This window comes from Hemitrygon akajei, chromosome 14 (genome assembly GCF_048418815.1).
Source record: "Hemitrygon akajei chromosome 14, sHemAka1.3, whole genome shotgun sequence".
Classification (NCBI taxonomy): domain Eukaryota; kingdom Metazoa; phylum Chordata; class Chondrichthyes; order Myliobatiformes; family Dasyatidae; genus Hemitrygon; species Hemitrygon akajei.
Window position 1 is genome coordinate 58,608,897 of NC_133137.1, and position 24,953 is coordinate 58,633,849.

General features: G+C 45.7%; 1 pseudogene; it reads left to right on the forward strand.

The window, feature by feature from the left end:
- Positions 1–22,080: 22,080 nt before the first annotated feature.
- The window catches only part of LOC140738189 (1-phosphatidylinositol 4,5-bisphosphate phosphodiesterase zeta-1-like), a 107,544-nt pseudogene continuing 104,671 nt past the window's right edge, over positions 22,081–24,953 (forward strand).

Genomic DNA, 24,953 nt, shown 5'->3' on the forward strand with positions numbered 1-24,953 from the left:
TTGTTATGGATTAACAACGACCATCAATCACTTACAGTTGAAATCCATCCTCAAGCGCTGTGATCAATAAAGAAGTAAGCTATGACATCATCATAGCAAACTCGGGCAAAACATGATTCCCTGCTTAGAGGTACGTAAAATAGGGTAACAAAATCTCGGCTGGCTGTGGGCCAGAGAAATGTGCTCAAGAGCATTCGAAAGGGCAGATTCTGAACTTTACCCCATTGAAAGCCATACCCCAATTCATGGGAATGGTGACACTTTATTAGATAATGAGAATCATACTAGCTAACACTGTACTACAGAGGTGAATGGCAATAATATGTGGGCTTGGCTCAGAAATAATATGATTTCTTCAGTCTAGATTTCTCATGATATGCCAAACAGAGAAGTGTCATATTGATTTTCAACAACTATAAAACGCTTCAAGCAAAGTAGAGAATGGTGGATTAGTGTGAGCTGAGATGATCATGCGATCATTGTAATCAACTATGAGGCACTGAGAATCAAATGATTATAATAAGTAATTCTTTATTTTTAATTTAAGCATCAGCCCAGATAGGCTGGAAAGGCGGGGTGTCGGGACCGGAGGTGAGAGTCGGGCCAATTTTGCTCACTCTCCTGTGGTGTTCACTCCTTTCTCCGCGATGCAGAGCCTGTAAGACTGCCTCACCTGCTGTGCTTCATCTTTGCGAGCTTCGCAGCGATCTGCCCTACTAATAAGATGAACTGAAACCAAGGCTTGGGCCTACTCCAGGCTGATCCAGGGATTCAGATCCAAGGACTCAATTTGGTTTGGAATGCTGTGGCGCACTTCTATGGTTTGCATGATTTGTGTTTTTTTTCCTGTTTCTCTGCACATTGGGTGTTGGTCTTAATTTTTTTTTAATTGGGATCTTTTGGGATTCTTGTTTTGTGGCAGAAACATCTCAAGGTTGTATAGTTTATGTATTCTTTGATAATATATGTACTTTGAATCTTGAATGAAACCTGTTAATACCTCAGCTGCCCCTTTTGCTACTGAGCTCACCACCCCTTTTATCTTTATCGCCTCCTTAGAACCAAAAGTATATCATGATATGAGGTAATGGCTTTCTTTTCTGTTTTGGCAGACAAAATATTTGATGAAAAGCCACTAACAGACAACATGTAAATAAACTGAAAAGGTACAGATATCAGCTGAAAATTATGCTGATAAGAACTCAAAAGCAGGCACTTTGCTGGAGGCAATATATCAAAAGAGCAAAAGAAGTTCAATGTAACCTGACAGATTTCACCAATATCCAGATTTTTCCATTAAAATATTTTGCACTGGGGGAAGAATGCTTTGCCATAGTGTCATGTCTTTTATGAACAAGGAGAAAGGAGATGCAGAAAAGACATCAACAAAAAAAATCATACAAGTTTCTAAGTAGAGAAAATTAAGGAGAATTATATCAGGTCAGAGATTTAGTGGGTTGCTGTCAAATATGTCAAATACTGCAAATATTTCTTGTAGTCAGTCTGCCATCCCAAACATATCTTAGTCAGGCTAGAATGATAATCAAAACTTCCTATGTTTGTAAAAGTTTATTTTAAACTTTCAGAAACATTTAAATTGCTTTAATATTTTCTGAATTGTTCTAAGATCATTCAAAGAGGAACGACCAGCAGCTGTGGAGATAAAAGGTAAGTTTACATTTTGGGTCAATACCCTATATCAGGACTGATGTTAGGGTCCGGTCCGGAGCCCGCCTTCCGGGCCTTGCAGCCAGCCCTCCTGTCACCCGGAGCCATTGGATCATCTTGGCTTAAGGAGGTACACCTGTTGCCTATTAGGGGGCAGGTGTTTATAAGGGGCTCGGGGACTGAGCCTAGTTGGGGGGTTGTCCTGCTCCGAAGCCGATTTAACCTGCTCTGTACCCGGTACGCCGGCTCTGAATCCTGCTCTGTGCCCGGTCCGCCGGCTCTGAATCCTGCTCTGTGCCCGGTCCGCCGGCTCTGAATCCTGCTCTGTGCCCGGTCCGCCGGCTCTGAATCCTGCTCTGTGCCCGGTCCGCCGGCTCTGAATCATGCTCTGTACCTGGTCCGCCAGCTCTGAATCCTGCTCTGTGCCCGGTCCACCGGCTCTGAATCCTGATGTGTGCCCGGTCCGCCGGCTCTGAATCCTGCCGTGTGCCCGGTCCGCCGGCTCTGAATCCTGATGTGTGCCCGGTCCGCCGGCTCTGAATCCTGATGTGTGCCCGGTCCGCCGGCTCTGAATCCTGATGTGTGCCCGGTCCGCCGGCTCTGAATCCTGATGTGTGCCCGGTCCGCCGGCTCTGAATCCTGATGTGTGCCCGGTCCGCCGGCTCTGAATCCTGATGTGTGCCCGGTCCGCCGGCTCTGAATCCTGATGTGTGCCCGGTCCGCCGGCTCTGAATCCTGATGTGTGCCCGGTCCGCCGGCTCTGAATCCTGATGTGTGCCCGGTCCGCCGGCTCTGAATCCTGATGTGTGCCCGGTCCGCCGGCTCTGAATCCTGATGAGTGCCCGGTCCGCCGGCTCTGAATCCTGATGTGTGCCCGGTCCGCCGGCTCTGAATCCTGATGTGTGCCCGGTCCGCCGGCTCTGAATCCTGCCGTGTGCCCGGTCCGCCGGCTCTGAATCCTGCTCTGTACCCGGTCCGCCGGCTCTGAATCCTGATGTGTGCCCGGTCCGCCGGCTCTGAATCCTGCCGTGTGCCCGGTCCGCCGGCTCTGAATCCTGCTCTGTGCCCGGTCCGCCGGCTCTGAATCCTGCCGTGTGCCCGGTCCGCCGGCTCTGAATCCTGCCCTGTGCCCGGTACACCGGCTCTGAATCCTGATGTGTGCCCGGTCCGCCGGCTCTGAATCCTGATGTGTACCCGGTCCGCCGGCTCTGAATCCTGCCGTGTGCCCGGTCCGCCGGCTCTGAATCCTGCGCTGTACCCGGTCCGCCGGCTCTGAATCCTGCCGTGTGCCCGGTCCGCCGGCTCTGAATCCTGCCGTGTGCCCGGTCCGCCGGCTCTGAATCCTGCCGTGTGCCCGGTCCGCCGGCTCTGAATCCTGCTCTGTGCCCGGTCCGCAGGCTCTGAATCCTGCTCTGTGCCCGGTCCGCAGGCTCTGAATCCTGCCGTGTGCCCGGTCCGCCGGCTCTGAATCCTGATGTGTGCCCGGTCCGCCGGCTCTGAATCCTGCCGTGTGCCCGGTCCGCCGGCTCTGAATCCTGCCGTGTGCCCGGTCCGCCGGCTCTGAATCCTGATGTGTGCCCGGTCCGCCGGCTCTGAATCCTGCCGTGTGCCCGGTCCGCCGGCTCTGAATCCTGCCGTGTGCCTGGTCCGCCGGTTCTGAATCCTGCCGTGTGCCCGGTCCGCCGGCTCTGAATCCTGCTCTGTACCCGGTCTGCCGGCTCTGAATCCTGCCGTGTGCCCGGTCCGCCGGCTCTGAATCCTGCTCTGTACCCGGTCCGCCGGCTCTGAATCCTGCCGTGTGCCCAGTCCGCCGGCTCTGAATCCTGCCGTGTGCCCGGTCCGCCGGCTCTGAATCCTGATGTGTGCCCGGTCCGCCGGCTCTGAATCCTGCCGTGTGCCCGGTCCGCCGGCTCTGAATCCTGCCGTGTGCCCGGTCCGCCGGCTCTGAATCCTGCCGTGTGCCCGGTCCGCCGGCTCTGAATCCTGCCGTGTGCCCGGTCCGCCGGCTCTGAATCCTGCTCTGTACCCGGTCCACCGGCTCTGAATCCTGCGCTGTACCCGGTCCGCCGGCTCTGAATCCTGCCGTGTGCCCGGTCCGCCGGCTCTGAATCCTGCCGTGTGCCCGGTCCGCCGGCTCTGAATCCTGCCTTGTGCCCGGTCCGCCGGCTCTGAATCCTGCCGTGTGCCCGGTCCGCCGGCTCTGAATCCTGCCGTGTGCCCGGTCCGCCGGCTCTGAATCCTGCTCTGTACCCGGTCCGCCGGCTCTGAATCCTGATGTGTGCCCGGTCCGCCGGCTCTGAATCCTGCCGTGTGCCCGGTCCGCCGGCTCTGAATCCTGCTCTGTACCCGGTCCGCCGGCTCTGAATCCTGATGTGTGCCCGGTCCGCCGGCTCTGAATCCTGCCGTGTGCCCGGTCCGCCGGCTCTGAATCCTGCCGTGTGCCCGGTCCGCCGGCTCTGAATCCTGCCGTGTGCCCGGTCCGCCGGCTCTGAATCCTGCTCTGTACCCGGTCCGCCGGCTCTGAATCCTGATGTGTGCCCGGTCCGCCGGCTCTGAATCCTGCCGTGTGCCCGGTCCGCCGGCTCTGAATCCTGCCGTGTGCCCGGTCCGCCGGCTCTGAATCCTGCCGTGTGCCCGGTCCGCCGGCTCTGAATCCTGCCGTGTGCCCGGTCCGCCGGCTCTGAATCCTGCCGTGTGCCCGGTCCGCCGGCTATGAATCCTGCCGTGTGCCCGGTCCGCCGGCTATGAATCCTGCTCTGTACCCGGTCCGCCGGCTCTGAATCCTGCTGTGTGCCCGGTCCGCCGGCTCTGAATCCTGCCGTGTGCCCGGTCCGCCGGCTCTGAATCCTGCTCTGTACCCGGTCCGCCGGCTCTGAATCCTGCCGTGTGCCCGGTCCGCCGGCTCTGAATCCTGCCGTGTGCCCGGTCCGCCGGCTCTGAATCCTGCCGTGTGCCCGGTCCGCCGGCTCTGAATCCTGATGTGTGCCCGGTCCGCCGGCTCTGAATCCTGCCGTGTGCCCGGTCCGCCGGCTCTGAATCCTGCCGTGTGCCCAGTCTGCCGGCTCTGAATCCTGCCGTGTGCCCGGTCCGCCGGCTCTGAATCCTGATGTGTGCCCGGTCCGCCGGCTCTGAATCCTGCTCTGTACCTGGTCTGCCGGCTCTGAATCCTGCTCTGTACCCGGTCCGCCGGCTCTGAATCCTGCTCTGTACCCGGTCCGCCGGCTCTGAATCCTGCCGTGTGCCCGGTCCGCCGGCTCTGAATCCTGCTCTGTACCCGGTCCGCCGGCTCTGAATCCTGCCGTGTGCCCGGTCCGCCGGCTCTGAATCCTGCTCTGTACCCGGTCCTCCGGCTCTGAATCCTGCCGTGTGCCCGGTCCGCCGGCTCTGAATCCTGCCGTGTGCCCGGTCCGCAGGCTCTGAATCCTGCTCTGTACCCGGTCCGCCGGCTCTGAATCCTGATGTGTGCCCGGTCCGCCGGCTCTGAATCCTGATGTGTGCCCGGTCCGCCGGCTCTGAATCCTGCCGTGTGCCCGGTCCACCGGCTCTGAATCCTGCGCTGTACCCGGTCCGCCGGCTCTGAATCCTGCCGTGTGCCCGGTCCGCCGGCTCTGAATCCTGCCGTGTGCCCGGTCCGCCGGCTCTGAATCCTGCTCTGTACCCGGAACGGAGGCTCTGAATCCTGCCGTGTGCCCGGTCCGCCGGCTCTGAATCCTGATTTGTGCCCGGTCCGCCGGCTCTGAATCCTGCCGTGTGCCCGGTCCGCAGGCTCTGAATCCTGCCGTGTGCCCGGTCCGCCGGCTCTGAATCCTGCCGTGTGCCCGGTCCGCCGGCTCTGAATCCTGATGTGTGCCCGGTCCGCCGGCTCTGAATCCTGCCGTGTGCCCGGTCCGCCGGCTCTGAATCCTGCCGTGTGCCTGGTCCGCCGGTTCTGAATCCTGCCGTGTGCCCGGTCCGCCGGCTCTGAATCCTGCTCTGTACCCGGTCTGCCGGCTCTGAATCCTGCCGTGTGCCCGGTCCGCCGGCTCTGAATCCTGCTCTGTACCTGGTCCGCCGGCTCTGAATCCTGATGTGTGCCCGGTCCGCCGGCTCTGAATCCTGCCGTGTGCCCGGTCCGCCGGCTCTGAATCCTGCTCTGTACCCGGTCCGCCGGCTCTGAATCCTGATGTGTGCCCGGTCCGCCGGCTCTGAATCCTGCCGTGTGCCCGGTCCGCCGGCTCTGAATCCTGCCGTGTGCCCGGTCCGCCGGCTCTGAATCCTGCCGTGTGCCCGGTCCGCCGGCTCTGAATCCTGCCGTGTGCCCGGTCCGCCGGCTCTGAATCCTGCTCTGTACCCGGTCCGCCGGCTCTGAATCCTGATGTGTGCCCGGTCCGCCGGCTCTGAATCCTGCCGTGTGCCCGGTCCGCCGGCTCTGAATCCTGCTCTGTACCCGGTCCGCCGGCTCTGAATCCTGCCGTGTGCCCGGTCCGCCGGCTCTGAATCCTGCCGTGTGCCCGGTCCGCCGGCTCTGAATCCTGCCGTGTGCCCGGTCCGCCGGCTCTGAATCCTGATGTGTGCCCGGTCCGCCGGCTCTGAATCCTGCCGTGTGCCCGGTCCGCCGGCTCTGAATCCTGCCGTGTGCCCGGTCCGCCGGCTCTGAATCCTGCCGTGTGCCCGGTCCGCCGGCTCTGAATCCTGATGTGTGCCCGGTCCGCCGGCTCTGAATCCTGCTCTGTACCTGGTCTGCCGGCTCTGAATCCTGCTCTGTACCCGGTCCGCCGGCTCTGAATCCTGCTCTGTACCCGGTCCGCCGGCTCTGAATCCTGCCGTGTGCCCGGTCCGCCGGCTCTGAATCCTGCTCTGTACCCGGTCCGCCGGCTCTGAATCCTGCCGTGTGCCCGGTCCGCCGGCTCTGAATCCTGCTCTGTACCCGGTCCGCCGGCTCTGAATCCTGATGTGTGCCCGGTCCGCCGGCTCTGAATCCTGATGTGTGCCCGGTCCGCCGGCTCTGAATCCTGCTCTGTACCTGTTTCGCCTGCTCTGTATCTGTTCTGTCCAGGTTTGTCTTGTTTTCCTGTTTCTCTCGTGTGCGCTGGTCCTGCTGTTCTGCTGTATTCGCCTTGCCCGCGCTGTCACGCTGTTTGCTTGCTTCTCCCTATTTACCAGTGTATCCCAGTTGTCCTGCTGCTCACCCTGGACCCAGCTCCTTTCTGTTCCCTTGCCTCCGTCTGGTAAGCCAGGCCATCGCCGTTACCCCTCAGGTGGTTCTGTCCCTTCCTACCCCTCACCTCTGATGGGTTATGCCCCGCACCTGCCCAGGTGTTCTGCGTCTTGCCCGGGCCTCTGTGTTCGTGCCTGGGAGGCGGCCCTGCCCAGGAGTTATGCGCCCGCCCCAGGGGGCTCTTCTGCCCTGCCTGAACTCTGGGATCCTCCTGCCCTGCCACGAACTCTGGGACCCTCCTGCCCTGCCACGAACTCTGGGACCCTCCTGCCCTGCCACGAACTCTGGGATCCTCCTGCCCTGCCATGAACTCTGTGACCCTCCTGCCTTGCCTGACCTCCGGGATCCAGCCCCGCCTGCATTACCCCTTGCATGCCATGACATCCCCATCCTGTCCTACCCCTAGTACTTCAGTGCCTGCGTCCTGCATTCGGGTCCATTCCATGTCCGCTCCTGACAACCGAGAAGGTTAAGGAAAGGTTGTCAGTATAGAGCAGTACAAAGGGAGATGTGACAAAGACTGGTAGATGATAAGGTGGAGCTAGAATGTGAATGGTAATTGAAATTGGTTTATTATTGCCATATTTTCAGAGCACACTATAACGCTTTTTTTGCATGGCATCCAGACAGCTCATTCCATCAGACCATTCCGGTTATTCCATACACGGAGGTAGATAAAATCAAAGGAAAACAATAACAGAATGCAGTCCATCATGTTACAGCCACTGAAAAAGTGCAGTGCAGGTAGACAAACAAGTTGCAAGGGCTATGGTAAGATAGACTGAGATTGAGATTATCTTTATCATGTATCAGATTCAGTCAAGAGACTAACTACAGAAGGATGATGGGAAGATGGAAACAGATGGGATGAGGTGAATGGAATTTTGAACAAAGGGAGAAGAAAATTAGGCAGGCAGGTGAGTGCGTGTCAGAAGAGAGCATGGGAGGTTTGGGCCACTTGAAATTGGATAATTCAGAATCAAGTTTAATATTCCCGACATTTGTCATGAAATTTGTTGTCTTTGGTGCAGCAGTACAATGTAATACATAAGAATAGAAAGAAATGTGAACTACCAGTAACGTCCATTCAGAAATCCGAAATCAATATTTATTGCATTGGGTTGTAAGCTACCCAAAAGGAATCTGAGATGTTGTTATTCTGATTTGTGTTTGGCCTGTCTGTAGCAATGGAGAAGGCCAAGGACAGACATATATGTATGGGGATGGGAAGTAGGGTTAAAATGACATGCAAATGGAAGCTTGCGATGGCTGTGGACTGAAGGATGTTCTCTGACCCATCAAGTCATTCAGTCAGTCCCTCGTTATCCTCCACACATCCTCCGCAGCTCTACAATGTTCTCTCCTTCAAACTTACCAAGTGTACCCATGAAAGCCAGCAGCCTTCCCTCAATTGCAAATGGTGGAACAGCTGTGATGATGTTGGAATGGCTGAGTAAGCTTAAGTGGTTGAATGAGGCACTCGTATTCCTATTTTCCATGTTTCAATGAATCATGTTCCCAGAGTCTGTCCAGCACTTGAATAAGGAGACACCTTTCATTTGCACAGCTGCAGAGCAAGGAGCACAATGGCCAAATCACAAGATAACAGGATGGTTATTTAAAACTGAACTGTGTCAGTATTTCTTCTCATTGAGGGTGGGGAATCACTCCCTAACTCAGAGAGTTCTGGGAGATCATTGAAGACATTTGAAGACGAGGCAGATACATTATTGAAAGACAGTAGAATTGGGGGTGATGAGAATTGGTATATAAGAGTTGAGGCCTATCATATTGAATGGCAAGGCAGGCTTACAACTCCTATCTTTAGTTTTGGGTATCCCTTACTGCAGTACATCCTTTTTTATCCCTGGTACTTGAGAACTTCGCATATAAAGTTGAGCTTGGCAACAAGAGTTGAAAACAAACTTGTAACTTAAATCAGAGCAAAGGATAAAATGTAAGAGAAATAGAAATACACAAAGGAGAAAAGCAGGGAAAAGTGAAAGAATTGACAGAGATAGTGGGAAGGTAGGTTAATAGCAAAAATCCCGGTAGTGTGGTGAAGGTGAAAAGAGGAGGAAAAATAACAAGGGGAAAATACATCTGAGGTTTTGATTGGGCTCCATTGGACTACGCAGAGACATTTGCTGAGAAATTGAACTGCACTCATTTGTTGGTGTACTAAAACATGAGGTTTTACTTTTAATACAAATGTCCTTTACAAAACAATTGTGAAGTCATTCAAAATCTATTAAGTACGTTACTGTAGCTTACAAACAGAAACAAGGTTGAAAACAAGCTCTGTGCGTTTCTTGATACAACCACAACCAATTAACAAGCATTTTCCACCAGTTTGCTTCCCAGCATTCATAGAAAGGTGTAAGTTTCTAAAGGCACCCTCAATATGGCAGCAACATTGCAACCTTAAATTAGATTACACTTATAGAGGACTGCGTTTAGCACAGCCATTATGGAGGACTCAGCTAGTTGAGCAGCATCGGTAGGAGAAAAGGAATTGTCTGTGTTCTGGTCTAAAACTTGCATCAGGTCTGAGACTGGTTAGGCGCGATAGCTGTATTAAGAGATGAAAAGGAGTGGTGAGACAGGCTTGTGAGTTTGAGGTGGGCTGAGGAGAGGGTGTAAGATTACAGGCAGTTTGTGCCAGGAGGGAGGGGGTGGAGAGGGGATAGAATTGAGAGAATGGCAGGTATATAATTGATGGAGAGAGGCAGAGGAGAAAAAATAAAAATGAGCAACAGATAGAGCAAGGTGCAGCAATTTCCACCCGAGAACTGAATGTTGGTCGTTCATTATCAGAAAGTGACTGGGCCTCACCTAAGCGTATGAAGAAAATGATACTAAAGCTTTATCTTCCACAGCTTGACCACTTTATTGGACAAAACTGTTTTGGAAATTGCATTTGACTATCTAGTTACAGTAAATGAGTAGTCACAAACTAGGCCAAAGTATTTGATTTTGACAGTCAGTAGTGCTTTGCATCACAGAGTTTTGAACTATTTCTTTATGAAATACGTGGGAGAAATTAGTCTTCAGTTGTTGGTGCTGAATGCAAATGAAAATACTGGGTGCCAACTTCATTCATCTCCAAATGCTTAGTTTCATGTAAATCATTAGAACTGAAAAGGTGTGTATATGCATGCAACTAATACTCATGCACACTTTTTTAGTTGTAGTGGTATCGTGTGCATCATGGCTGATATAGTACAGTGAAAAATCCTTAGGAACACACACATGTAAATAACTAGGATGCCTAAGATTTTTGCACAGTACTGTATTTGTCAACATGCAGTGGAGAGTGAGTTTGTAAATCTGGCGGGAGCAAAGGATGTTTGGAATGGCAAGGGTGGAGTGCCGCAGGAGGGGTGTGGTACAGGTGGTAGAGAAGGAGTGCCAGGGCGGAGGGTGGAGAGGGTGCAGACATACCCAGCTGTGAGACACCAGGCAAGGTCATTTGATTCCAAACAATTGGTTTATTCATCGTTACAGAATGTCTCTCTGGTGCTTCCCACTCCATCCCCTCTCCCTTTCCCCTTTCCCAACCGTGATTCCCCTCTCCCTGCCCCCTTCCCACTCTCGTCCACAATAGAATCATTTCAGAATCAAGTTTATCATCAATCACGTGTATCATGAAATTTGTTTTTTTTTTGCAGCAGTACAGTGCAATACATAGAATTACTACAGTAATGTGAATTAATTTCATGTAAAATTTGCAGTACTGCCCCTAGTTAAAGATGATTAAACTAAAATCATGGAAACTGACTTCCTTACTGTATCTAACCAGGGTTATCATATATATCTAAAAATGGTAGAGCATAATGAATTTGTAACAATGAAATAAATATATGTAGTTCTACAGGTACCACATTGTTCCTAAATCAAAATAAAATATTTCAACAAAGCCTCAAGGACAATCCCTGCAAGTATATCAGAATTATCTGCACAACAACATTTTTAAAAATACAGGTTGGAAATTCCAAAATCCAAAAATCTCTGAAATCCAAATTTTTTTGAGCACTGACATGATGTCATAAAAATTCCACAAGATGCTGGGAAGATTCCCAGGTGAACTGGAGCTCTCTGTGCACTACAGACAGTTCTGAGAAGTGATCTCACATATGTAATGAACAGAAGTTAATAAAAATAGAAAAACACTGCATGTTGAAAATTCACGATCGCGATCATGTATTGTCAGTGTCAGAATGAACATGAGCCACTTAACGGTATGCTGATCATGAAACAAGCAAAGATCTATCACGACGAACTGAAAATTGAAGGTAATTGTGAATTTTCAGCAAACTGGTTGCAGAAATTTGACGCATGGAATTAAATTTTTAAAGCACCTGCTGATCATGAAAACCTAATAGCAGAACAAGTCCACAATGCAGATTTGTTTTTATATCTTACATAAAGCCTTAAAAAGTAAAATAGAAATGCAGTGTACTGTAACCTTTTATTCAAACCATGTCATCATAGGCGGAAACTGAAAGCCTGCCGTTGTTTGTTGTTGGACAACAGCTGATTCAGGTATTCTCCTGGTTCTGCAGTGCTTCTTTTGTTACCCTGCACACATTATATTTTCATTATATCAATGGTATGTAATAATTTTTACTGTTAAGTACATATATGTAATGAACAAATGTAAGACAAAGACTGCTTACCGTTAGCACAAAATTTCAGTGTCGGAAATGACGGTGATCCCAAGCTATCTCATTACAGTATATATTCCAAAATCCTAAACACTTCCGGCCCCAAGCATATTGGATAAGGAGTACTTAACCTGTATGAAATACTAAATTAAATCTAAAGAGTAGGTTAGGAAGGTGAATTGGAAATGGCAATAGTTAAAATGTGCAAAGGACAGAGAAAGAAAATGGTTTGAATTTATTTAAAGCTTTCCACAAACCCAGTGCGGTTTGCAGCTAATGAGGTAGTTTTGAAATACAGTTACTGAGAGAAATGTGTCAATTTAACTGTGCATAGGAGAAACAAAGAGTAAAGTGATAGCACTCTGATAACTCTGCACTCTCCCTTTGTGTTCTACCTTCCCTGAGATTTACCTGTGCTTGTTCTGGAAGTTTGGTTTACATATATACAACCAAATGAACAGTGTTTCTCCAGACCATGGTGCACCCACGATACATACATCACACACTGCACATAAAATATTACCACAAATAAGTTATAAAATATAATTCAAAATGCATGCAAAGTGCACAGCATAGGTAAACAGTAAACTGCTCGCTGTCCTAGTGACAAGACCTCGGTGATGGCAGGGTATTCATTAGTCTCACAGCCTGGGTAAAGAAGCTGTTACCCAGTCTGCTCCAAGACCTGATGCTCCTGTACTTCATACATTGGTGGATCAAAGAGATTGTGTGATGGATGGTAGGGATTGTCAACAGTGCTTCATATAAAACGCTCCCGGTAAATATCACAAATAGTGGGTGAGGGAGACCCAAGTGATCCACTTGGAAGCTTTTACTGTCTCGCAGTCCGATGCCACATGGTGATGCAGCCAGACAGGATATTCTTGTAGAATGGGGGTGGGGAGCCTTGCACGCCTGAATTGCCTCAGAAAGTGTAGATGCTGCTTGCTGTGCCTTGACTCGTGGAGCTGCTGTGGGTCCATATTACATCATCCATTAGGTGCACACCAAGGAACTTTGTGCTCTTTACTCTCTCCACGGATATGCAATGGAGAGTGGTCAACCTGTGCCTTCCTGAAGTCCATAATCATCTCTTTTGGCTTGTCCACGTGGAGATTCAGAATGTTACTCACACCATTTGACATGCCTTTTAACCTCCAGAGAACAAGTGAGGAAATGGCTGAAAGAGCTTGATCAGTAAATTCAAAGATCAAAGTAACTTTATTATCAAAGTACATTAATGTCACTATCTAACATTGTGAGATTTATTTTCTTGCAGGCATTCACAGTAAATACAAAGAAATACCACAGAATTAATGAAAATCTGCATGCTACAAAGATGGACAAATAACCAATGTGCAAAAGACATCAAATTGTGCAAATACAAAAAAGAAAAAAATAATAATAAATATCGAGCACATGAGTTGTAGAGTCCTTGAAAGTGAGTCCATAGGTTGTGTAATCAGTTCAGTTTTGGGGTGAGGGAAATTATCCCATCTGGTTCAAGACTCTGGTGGTTGAGGGATAAAACTGTTCCTGAACCTGGTGGTGTGGGATGTTAGGCTCCTGTATCTTTTTCCTGATGGCAGCAGCAAAAAGAGAGCATGGCCTGGATGGTGGGGGTCCTTGATGATTAAAGCTGCTTTCCTGCGACATCACTTCTTGTAGATGTGCTCAACGATTTGGAGAGCTTTGCCTGTGATTGCCTGGGCTGTATGCACTACTTTTTGTCGACTATCCTTTACTGACTATCATCCAGAAACACTTAAATTCACTGTGATGAAATGTTTTGAGAGGCTGATGATGAAATGTAATTCCTCCACAATCATCATCAACACAGGTGCACTAGAAGGCTGTGTGCTTAGTTCCTTGTTCTGCTCACTTTATACTTATGATTGTGAGGCTTAGTATGGCTACAATGCCATACTTAAGTGTGCTGACGACACCACTGTTGGCTGAAATAAAGGTGACGAATCAGTATATGGGAAGGAGATTGAAAATCTGACTGAAAGAGTGAGAGGCTGTTGTGTGGAACCAATGTCAGCAAAACCAAAGAGCTGATTATTGACTTCAGAGGGAAGAAACTAGTGGTCCATGAGCCAGTGTTCATTTGGGGATCAGAGGTGGAGAGAGTCAGTAACTTTAAATTTCTTGTCCTTATCATTACAGGGGGAATGTCCTGCGTCCAGTACATAAGTGCTTTTACAAAGAAAGTACAGCAGCTCCTCTGCTTTCTTATAAAACTTTGAAAAACTTCTATAGTTGTGCACTGGAGAATACTATTTTCAGTATTCCCACATCCATGTTGGAACTCCAAAAATCTACCACTGGTTATGATGAGAAGTGCTGGCAGTACTATGGGGAAATAAAATTTGACAATAAAATCCATGCCAATCTGCCTTACTGGGGTTTGAACTGGGAGATAAATATTGACACATTTCTCCCCTCTTCTGTGAAATGGTGTCATTGGAACTTTAGCATTTAACTGTTCAGCAGTGAAGTGTTAGCCTGTGTTCAGTTCAGTTCAATAGGTTTCAAAGGTACATTTAATGTCAGAGAAATGTATACAATATACATCCTGAAATTCTTTCCCTTCGCAAACATCCACAAAAACAGAGGAGTGCCCCAAAGAATGAATGACAGTTAAATGTTAGAACCTCAACCCCCTCCAGCTACCCCCTCCCACATATAAGCAGCAGCAAAGCAATTATCCCCTCCTCCTGCAAAAAAGCACCCTCCTACTATGCACTCAAGCATGCAGCAAAGCATCAATAAAGACACAGACTTGCAGTACCCCAAAGGCTACTCATTCGCCCAGTATTCCACAGGTTTCTTCTCTCTCTCTCTCTCTCTCTCTCTCTCTCTCCCTCTCACCCTCTCTCTCCCTCTCTCCCTAAAAAGGGAAAAAGAGGTGTCCTCATTTCACAGTGAGAGGTGAGACATAGCAAAGCAACTTGCTGATTTATGGTGTTAAAAGTCTGTTGCATCACTTCTTCTGAGCTCTGTGCCCAAAGACCTCGGGTCTCTGGGCAGACAGCCAGCAGCCAGCTCGCTGCTTTCGATCTTCCATCTCCCATGACTCATCAGGCGGCGGCAGCGGCAGCCTTGCATCCACCCACCTCTAGAGCCACGAAAATCTGGCACCCTGAATGTGCATTACTCTTCCAGGCTGCATCCTTGGCATATCGAAAAGCGGCCAGTCGTGAAGCACCGAGAGCAGGTCATTTCTGCAAAGAACAAAAGTCAGTGTGTAAGTCTAGGTCAGGGTCTTCAAAAGAACTTTGAAAAGGGAAAAAAAGAGATACCAAAGATAGAAATAGAGATGTTTCGGAAGATGCAAGCAAAGGACTTGCCATTAGGCTCCATCGTCCTCCTAAGTTCAGTTCAGCAATGAAGTGTTAGCCTGTGTTAAAGCTCAGATGTCCGAAGTGAGGCTTGAACTCATAACTTTTTGCCAGGAAGGTAAAGGTGCTCTTCAATAATTGTAATGCTACTCTAACAAACAGGGCAGAAGAGAACAAAGCCTTCAACTTTTCAATAAAATGTACTGTAAGAACTATCGAGGAACAAAACGTGAGGAGCTGGAGTCAGCTGAAGGGCAAGTCTAGGAAATGAAGAGCGAGTGCAGCTAAGGGACAGTTAAGTTCTAGACATATGATGGGGATAAAGGCTGACTGATGAGAGAGAAAGTGTGAGAATGAGAATGGGGGAGAAGATGAGTGTGGCTGAAGGTGAGATAGAAACACAACTGCAGAGGAAATCACAGACAACTGAGAAAAAGCAGCTCGAGAGAAGTGCATAACTGTGAGAGGGGAGGAGGAAAATGAAAACACCAATAATCAACAAAATGGAGGAACCAAATGGCTTAGCAAGTTCTGGACTCAGAATCAGAATTGGGTTTACTATCACCAACATATGTTGTGAAATTTGTTGCCTTGCAGCAGCAGTACATTGCAATGCATAATAATAAAAACTGTGAGTTACAGTTACTATATATATGTATTTGAAAAGTTAAATTAAATACATTGTGTAAAAAGAGGGAAAAAAAAGTAGTAAGGTAGTGTTCATGGGTCCAATGTCCATTCAGAAATCTGATAGCAGAGGGGAAGAAGCTATGAGAAAAGCAATAAGGTTAACTGCCCAAAGAGAGTTCAGTTTTGAAGATTATGTCATAAATCTTGCTCACTCATTGCATCATCAACCAGTGAAGGCTTCGGCTTTGAAAGTACAGTTAAAATGCATTGATGGAGTTGGATTGTAGTTGAGGTAGTTGCTAAACTTTATGTTACTTTACATTAGCTTTACATTGACAAGAAAGCTCTGATCCTTCTGACAGGTCTCAATACAGTCATGCTATTCCCCAATACTTCCTTTAACCTGCCTTACTGCAATGTTGCATTTCCCCTTCAACATACTTCCCATGAGAGTGCAAATAATCTTCAGAACCAGCAACAAATCGTGACTACACTTTATAACTAAGGTTAAACTGCAGTATGAAATGATAGCTGCAGTTGTATGCACTAATGCAAATTGCCAAGTCATTGTTCATTCATTTATTGAAGGATCTTATGTTCAACATCCCCAAGACTAGGTCCTCAATGAGTATTCTCTTACTGCATCACACTCTCCTCTGCCACTAATTTTCAAGCTAAACCCTAGAAGATATGGATTACTTATAGTATTCAATGCTATAGTTCAAATCAATCTCATTACCAAGCTCCTAAATATGGAACCCAACACCTCCAATTGCAACTAGATCCTTGACTTCCTGACCACTAAACCACAATCAGTCAGCAACACTTTCATCACAATTCATCACCATCACAGACAGACACAGACGCCGCGTCCTCAGCCACCTTCTCTACTCCTGTACACTCATAACTACAGGACTATATTCTGGTCTAACTCCATCTACAAGTTTCAAGATCACACCATCTGATTAGGTCGAATCTCAAATAGTGATGAGTCAGGGTACAGAGTGGAGATAAGGAGCATAGAGACATTGTGTCATGACAACAACCTGTCCCTCAATATCAGCAAACCAAAAAAGTTGGTCACAGACTTCAGGAAGGGGGGCAGTACACATCAATGGTGCTGAGGTCAAGAGTTGAAAGTTTAAGTTCCTAATAGTGAACATCACCAATAGCCTGATCTGGTCCAGCTTTGTTGTTGCCACAGCCAAGAAACTGCACCAGCACCTCCACTTCCTCAGGAAGGTAAAGAAAATGGGCATGCCTCTTTGACGCTCATTTTCATTAATACACTGTAGAAAGCATCCGATCTGGATGCTTCACAGTTTGTTAAAGCAACTGCTCTGCCCATAACTCCAAGAAACTACAGAGAGTTGTAGACACAGCTTAGGGCATCACAGAAATCAGCCTCCCCTCCATAGACTTCTTGTTGCCTTGGTAAAGCAACCAACAGTATACACTCACCTTAGACATTTTCTCTTTTCTCCCTCACAAAAACTTGGAGGTATACAGTGTACTATCAGGCTCAAGGACAGCTTCTATCTTACTGTTATAAGACTATTGATTGGTCCCCTAGTACGATAAGATGAAATTTTGACCTCACAATCTCCTTCAACTTGCACCTGCACTGCACTTTCCCTGTAACTCTTGCACTTTATTCTGCATTCTGTTATTGTTTTACCTTGTACTACCTCAGTGCACTGTTGTAATGAATTGATTTGTATGTACGGTATGAAAGGAAAATTTCCACTGTACCTTAATACATGTGACAATACTAACACTTTCTACATCTCAAGATCTACCTCTGAAGCAAAGGAAGACATCAGTGACAAAAGGCACTACATACAATGAATCAGTCTAACTATGGTCAATTGGTCAAGAACTGAGATCTGGCATAAAACATATGGCAGCAGTGATCTCTGCCCTTTTGTATGCTTCTGAGAGCAGGAAAGGTACTGAAAAAATACTGCTAATGCCAGCTATGAAAATCCTCACCCAGAGAAACATCTCCAGCATTGAGCCTCAATTAACCTCCACTGGGCAAGCTGCCCTGTGACCAAAATAGACGTTCAATTTTGAGATCTGCCATGTGGAAGTATTACCAGGTGGGTGAAGGAAAGTATTTGATGAAGCAGACAAAGCCTCCTTGAAAGAAATTCAACATATCCACTGCCTCTTAGTAATCCTTGGTCTGTGAGCACTCAAAAGTGTTGAAGGAGCTTTGAGAATGGTGTTAAAAACCCCAAGTCCATGCATTGGAGCACACAGGAGCCCAATGTAAGTCATAGATAGTGATTTACACCCACCTGCCCCACCAGTTGTCTTCTGCCCTATCTTTGGAAGAGTATCTGTTTCCCATATTAGCTTCATCAGTCACCTTGGAATACATAAAACCCAAGGAGAAGCAAATATCCTTTGATCCTGAGGATTGTCTAAGAAGAAAAAACTTAAAATTAATCACCGTTGTGGTGGCTGTCCCTCGAGGTCGAGGACGATGGTCTTCGTTCTGTTGATCTATCACAGAGCGAAGATGCCTGTGCGTGTATTTGTTTAACATGTTGCACTCCAAAAACACACAATACTTCACAAATCAACCAACTGATTCCAGTGGCATGGAAACCATGACGATTGGAGCTGATGGTTTTGTTGCAGCCTTCATCGGCCTTCACAGCCGTTGAGTTCGAAGTAACTTCGTCCGCCTGTTCCACCATTGAGGTCTTGGTTAGATTGTTCTTTGTCAGGGACCTTACCCTCGACCTTACTGTCATGTGTGATCCTACCAGGAGCATAGCTCCAGACGGCATCGCTCTTGGGACCTCAGGACCACACAAGCTTCTCCACCAAGACAAGGTGACAATCCACGGAGAAGATTAATTATAATGATAATAGTTAATTATAATGGTGTAAACTATGAGGCAAAGAACAATTGCAAGTTCATTCTATTGATGTCCTATGCAACAAGGTGATTCGGACTTGCCTGTGGCATACTGAGAAATAAAGTATTTTTGCCATGTTATTCTTGACAAATATATACTAATTGCTGCCAAGGAAATTAGTCACTTCGAATTATTGAGAAGTGGCAACTGGGAATTTATGGCATACTTATAATTAATACAGTTTATTCATTCCAATATCTGGTAAGCTCAGTACTCGTGAATCACAAGCATAACGATTTAAATCAACATCAGGATATTTGAACTAATAAAGATTAGCTCCTGGAGTTGGCATTATGATTCTTGATCATTCTTTTAGTAGGTCTAATCGCATGTAGATGTAAAACACACCCATCTTTCCAATTTCAGGACTTATTAGTACACAATTAAAAATTCATGTCATAGCATTGTAAAATGTTTTATATACTCAGAACACATACCCAGGGTGTTATTGTCAACATGTGCTTCTCATTTCATACCTGTCTCTATTGTACATTTTCAGAGTGAATTTTTCTGATGTTTAATATTAATTATAGCATATAATAACTGATTATTTCCCCGAAGCGTCCCCCCTACATTTCCAGGTGTCCTGAGTCCGTAAGCTTACAAGGAATGGAAAAGCATTTGACTTCAAACTTCTTCAATGATGATATTGAATCCCACTTTGGAAATACAAGAGATAGTTTCATGGGTGAGGCTAACACTTACTCTTATCATATACAACTACTGTATGCCTCCAACATAAATGGATGGGAACTCATTTTCTAACACTGTAATATGGTTGTCTAGTATTCTGAATAAACGCAATATCAATTCACAAGAATGCTATCAGACCTCAAGTCATTAATAATAAAGTAGATAACCAAACACTTGACAAAGTTTTGAAAGGATTTATTGGGGATTCAGGAAAAGAATAGTTGAAGGTCAAGGCCTCAGATCAGATGCAAAGCCATGGGGTCTTATATAGACTATATTTAAAGTACTTGAAAGATAGCACCAGTGCTGATTTAGAAATCCTCCAAATTCTCTGGAGAGAGAAATGAATCAGCCTCAGCACCCTCTCTCAGATCAAAAGCCCCAGCAATCAGACTTTAATTCACTTAGTAAGCTTTCTTGAGCAGGCCAGTTGTAACATGATCACCACCAAACTTGTTAATCCACAGTCAGTCATGGGATGAGTACCAGGTGAAAAAGGGAAATATTCAAGGACGTACTCAAGGCTTTCTTGAGGAGATACAACATCCCTATTGACCAGGTTATCTCTGGACTCAAGGTGGAGAAGGAGCATTTGGGATAGGTATTGGGAACCTTGGGTCATGTATTAGAAGCATCACAGAAGTCTTACATAAATGTCAGAAGCAGTGCACCACCTCACAAACTATTGAACACTCATTTATCCCATTAGGTACCTCCTGTCACAGCTGTATGGGAGTCTAGGGTCATCTCAGAACCCATTGAACTAGCAAAAGAAATAAGCCACATCATGGATAGGGAAAGAATATGAGAAAGAAGAAAGTCTCTCAGTGCCAGAGATCCAGGTTTGATCATTGTCTTAGTGTTGACTATGTGGGATTTGCGTGCTCTCCTTGTGACTATATAGTGTGCAAGTGAGTGGTAGTATCTGGGGAGAATAAACGATAGAGGATTAGTGCAAACAGGTGGTTGGAAATTAGTGCAGACTAATTATCTGAAGGGCTTGTTTCTATGATGCACATCTTTGTGAAGACTTAAAGGAGGACAGGTAGATAGAGAGGAAGAGAATATTGAGAGAAGACCTTAGTTTATGGGTTTAGCTGACGGGTGTTCAAGACTGTTGGAAGGTTGGCAGTATGAACTCATGCATTCAAAGACTGACAGATGGTGGGTGTGGGAAAGGGTAATTATAATCAGAAGAACACTGGATTGGTTGAATATGGAGATAATAAAGGACATTGACTGTAATATATCTTATTGTGAAGAGGATGTGATAAAATTAGTTGATTTGAAAAGTGAAGCTTCTATTCAGACCAACTTTTAACTGCAATGGCTATAACCTCTGAAGTCACCAGGGTCGGGAAATCGCATTATACACTTCTGAGCTAATCTCCTGGCTCATGTGTGGTTAACTTTGGCATTGATGCAGCTTGACATTAAAATTGGTTGAGCTTGCCTGAATGTTGTAATCCCCTAAAGAGCATTGCTTTATCACACTCCCACACAGGATTATTCAGGTTTGTGGTAATGTTGCTCGGAGCTGTGGGGAGGGGCATTTCACTTCCTACACTCTGGACCTCACTAATTTACCAACAATTAGAAGAATGCTGTAAATTGTCACTAATAGTCTTCGAACACTTCCGGAAATTTCTGAATTCAGATAGTTTTTTTTAGATAATTAAGAGTTAATTGAAGTTGGACACAGAATTCATAGCACTTTAGCTAAATTCCTTTCTCATTCAGCACTGTCAAAAACTGATTACTCTAACAAGGCACACATCTCAGTGGGATCTTATGATGTTATGGAATATCTCTTTGTGTAAAGGTGGCTACTTGTTAGTTTATACAATGATCCCAAATATATTTTATTAAGACATATGAGAAAAAATAGTTGAAGTGTTATTGAAGTTTTTGGGACAGTGAAAATGTTACAAGATTCACACGCCATGTCATTGCAAAGTTCAGAAGGAAAATAAATATCTTACAAAAAGTGGTGGACACAACTCAGTCCATCACAGGCAAAGCCCACTCCGGCACTGAGCACATCTACAAGGACTGCTACCACAAGAAAGCAGCATCCATATTCAAGCACCCCCACCATCTAGGCCATGCTTTCTTCTCATTTTTGCTATTGGGAAGGAGATACAGAAGCCTTAGATCCCACCCCACCAGGTTTAGGAGCAGTTATTACCCTTCAACCATTTGGCTCCTGAACCAGAGTGGATAACTCACACACTTCAACTCTGAACTGATTCTAACCTATGGACTCACTTTCAAGGACTCTACAACTTATTCTCTGTATTATTTATTTTCTTATATGTTTATTATTATTATGTTTCATTTTTATTTTTGCACAGTTTGTCTTCTTTTACACATTGGATATTTGTCAGTCTTTGGGTATAGTTTTTCATTGATTCTATTGTATTTCTTTGGCCTACTGTGAATGCCTGTAAGAAAATGAATCTCATGGTAGTATATGGTGACATTTGCAGTACATACTTTGATAATAAATTTTTACATTGAGCTTTGAATAATCTTTAGCAATCTCTTGAACTTTTTCAATCTTTAGATATGATTAATATGATTGTTTATATCCATTATTTGTAATTATAACTAAAGAGTAATGGGACTAAAACTCAATGTTAATTGGCAAAGTAGGGACTTTGTCTAACACCTGTTAACCTGATCAAAGCAGCATGTGAATAAATCAAGTGTATTTACAAAGTCCTTTTGAAAAGACAATAACAGAAATGAACAGAACTAACAGATGGATCACTGACACTGATATCGACATTGTTATTGCTATGAGATAAAAGTGAATTTTACTGAATTTGTGAGATGTTGATTGAATAGTGGATTTCTGTAGATGAGTCTATCATGCCATAAAAATATGACTTTAGGAATGGAGGCATCAACTTGCTATTGATCTTCTATGGAAACTGGATATTCCTATGGCCAGTATTTGTACAGAGAACTATGTTGAGGTCAGTATTAGAAATTACAACTACAACAGGTCAATTCTTTTCTCACTGTTGGAGTAATTACTGATTAGTTGCAGCAATATGATAGGAACATCATTGAGATTAACATTTAGTTATATGCCATTGTTGTGTGCTCTATACTCACACTGTAATGTTTGGTGTTCTTGCACAGACTATGATAAAACATCAGAAATTTGGGGTAGAGGAATTTAATTATAAAGTACTGTGCAAAAGTTTTAGGCATGCTAGATTTTGATATAAATTGTTCTAGATATTTATTTTTGGTCTTCTGCATTAGGAGTAAATAGAAAAGAGCACATTTTAGATTTCAAAACATCCATTTTCCAAAAAAATTAATATTACAGGTAATTTTTGCATTTTGTTAAAGAAAGTAATATATCAAGTAATAGACCACTTTTCAAATAAAAACTTGATTGCTTTGTAGGCATATAGTCCAGTGCATGATTAATCCAAGATAACAACCAGGTGCTAATGATCATGATGTAATGAGTTGAATGAACTAAACTAATTAACTGAACCAGAAACAGGTGTAGAAGGAATCAAACTGGGTGAAGGACAACCAAGCTAAAAGGTGAAGGTGTGGCAGATTAACCTTCAAATCATTAATTATTACACTGTGGCAAGAGTGAGCATCACAAACTGATCATCATGCATCAGCAAGGTCTCTTCCAAGCAGAAATTTTGCAGCAGACAGGAATTTCAAAATGTGTTGTCAAAACTCTTCTAAATAAGCACAACGAAACAGGCAAGGTTGAGAACTAAAGATGCAGTGGTTGGCCGTGGAAACTGAGTGCAGCAGATGAGAGATATATCTAACTGATGTTCCTTCCGAATTGGAAGAAATCCAGTACTACTATCAGCTCTATCAGAAACTTCTGGAACCCAAGTACACCCCTCTCCAGTGCAGAGAAGTCTGGTCAGAAGTGGTCTTTATGGAAGAGTTGCTGCCAAAAAGCCATTCATCTGAAGTGGAAGCAAAACCAAGACTCAACTACACACAAAAATACAAGAACTGGGGCACTGACCAATGATAGCAAGTGCTCTGGACTGTCAAGTCAAAATTTGAAATTTTTGATTTATACAGTAGGTAGTTTGTCTATAGTAGAGCTGGAGTGTCTGTAGCCAACAGTGAAGCATGGCTGAGGTTCCTTGCAGGTTTGGGGATGCATTTCTGCAAATGAAGTTGGTAATCTGGTCAGAATTAATGGAATCTGCGGTGCTGAGAAGTACAAGCAGATTCTCATCCAACACACAATACTATCAGAGAGGTGCCTGATCAGTCTCAACTTCATTCTGCAGCAGGACAATGACCCCAAACACACACTCAGGGTCATAAAGAACTATCTTCAGTGAAAAGAAGAACAAGGAGTTTGGCAACAGATGGCATGGTATCCAGAGAGCCCTGATCTCAACATTATCGAAGCCGTCTGGGATTACCTGGAGAGACAGAAGCCAACATGGCAATAACACTTCATGACAGTGTACCTAAGAGAATTTATGCAGTTTTAAAGAAAAAAGGCTGGTCACTCCAATATTGATTTGATTTAGTTTTTATTTTACTGTTTACTGCTCTTTTTAGTAATTTTCTTGCTATTTAGAAAATTTACATTTCATTATTTTTGGAAGAATCTTTACAGAATTTATTTTGCATGTGCCTGGAACTTTTGCGCAGTGCTGTATATATTAGGTTTTCATCAGATGATTAGAACCACAAGACCAATTCAAACAATGTGTGTCTGATGGTAAAGACCTGGTGACTCTCAGCCTACTGCTGTACCTTCTAAACTATGAGCTGCATGAAATCAACACAGGCAAAAACATTGTTTTATTGATAAGTTGCAGCTATGAACCAGTGATGAGGTGTAAATATTGATTCTTTCTTCAGTAGAACCAATAACTCCAGGTGATGAAAGCACCACAATTGAGTGTTTATCAAATAATATCACTATTCCAATTGTTTCTTCTCTTTTTGTTATTAATAACTCCACTAAAATGCTTCAGTTTATTTGTGTCAAATACTGATAACACCCCACATGAATTCTTCTCACAATAAGGTCTATGACCAGGGAAAGTATTTAACATCTCTTTCACAGTATGGTTTATTCAAAGTGGGTGAATGCCTCTCAGAAAAGAATATTCAGTGTTGCAAACCACAAGGCATAGGCACCAGGGTCTCCTGAAGAATTCAAAAATACTTACAAAATTTGTGGAAGGGAGGGTGTGGAATGGATAGCATACCCACTCAAACTTAATGCTGCTTTTACACCAACTTCTGGGCTTGATAATTTAACACCTACCTGAAAGAAATAATGACTCTTTTGAGCCAGGTGATGAGTCACAGAGTCATAGGTCAATATGGTGAATACAATGAGAACATGTACTGTTTAGCTTCTGTGCACAAAGTGATCTTCCTGGGTATCGTCAAAGGACGAATCTGAGAGAATGATTTCACTTTCTTCTGTCCCTTACTTTTCCATGGTTTTCCCAGTGGGTTTTCCCCTCTGAGGAGTTTTGTGTGGTTGTGGTCAGGGGATGGGAAAGACCAGAGGTAGTCATAAGTTTTAGTAATCTAGTTGGATCTGTCACAACAACGGATTCTGCTGCAGGATCTACGCACCCACACAAGTGGGCTGCGCAACAGGTTTGACAATTGCACTGGGGAGTATGCACTTTCCAGCCAATTAGTATTCCATTATGGTGGTATTTAACTCCTTCTTTTCATTATTTTGTCGAGATTTGACAAAAGGACAGCAACTATTATGCTCTCTGCTTGCCCTCATCCCTGCCTAGGAAAGAAGACTCTCTTTTCGACTGACACTGTC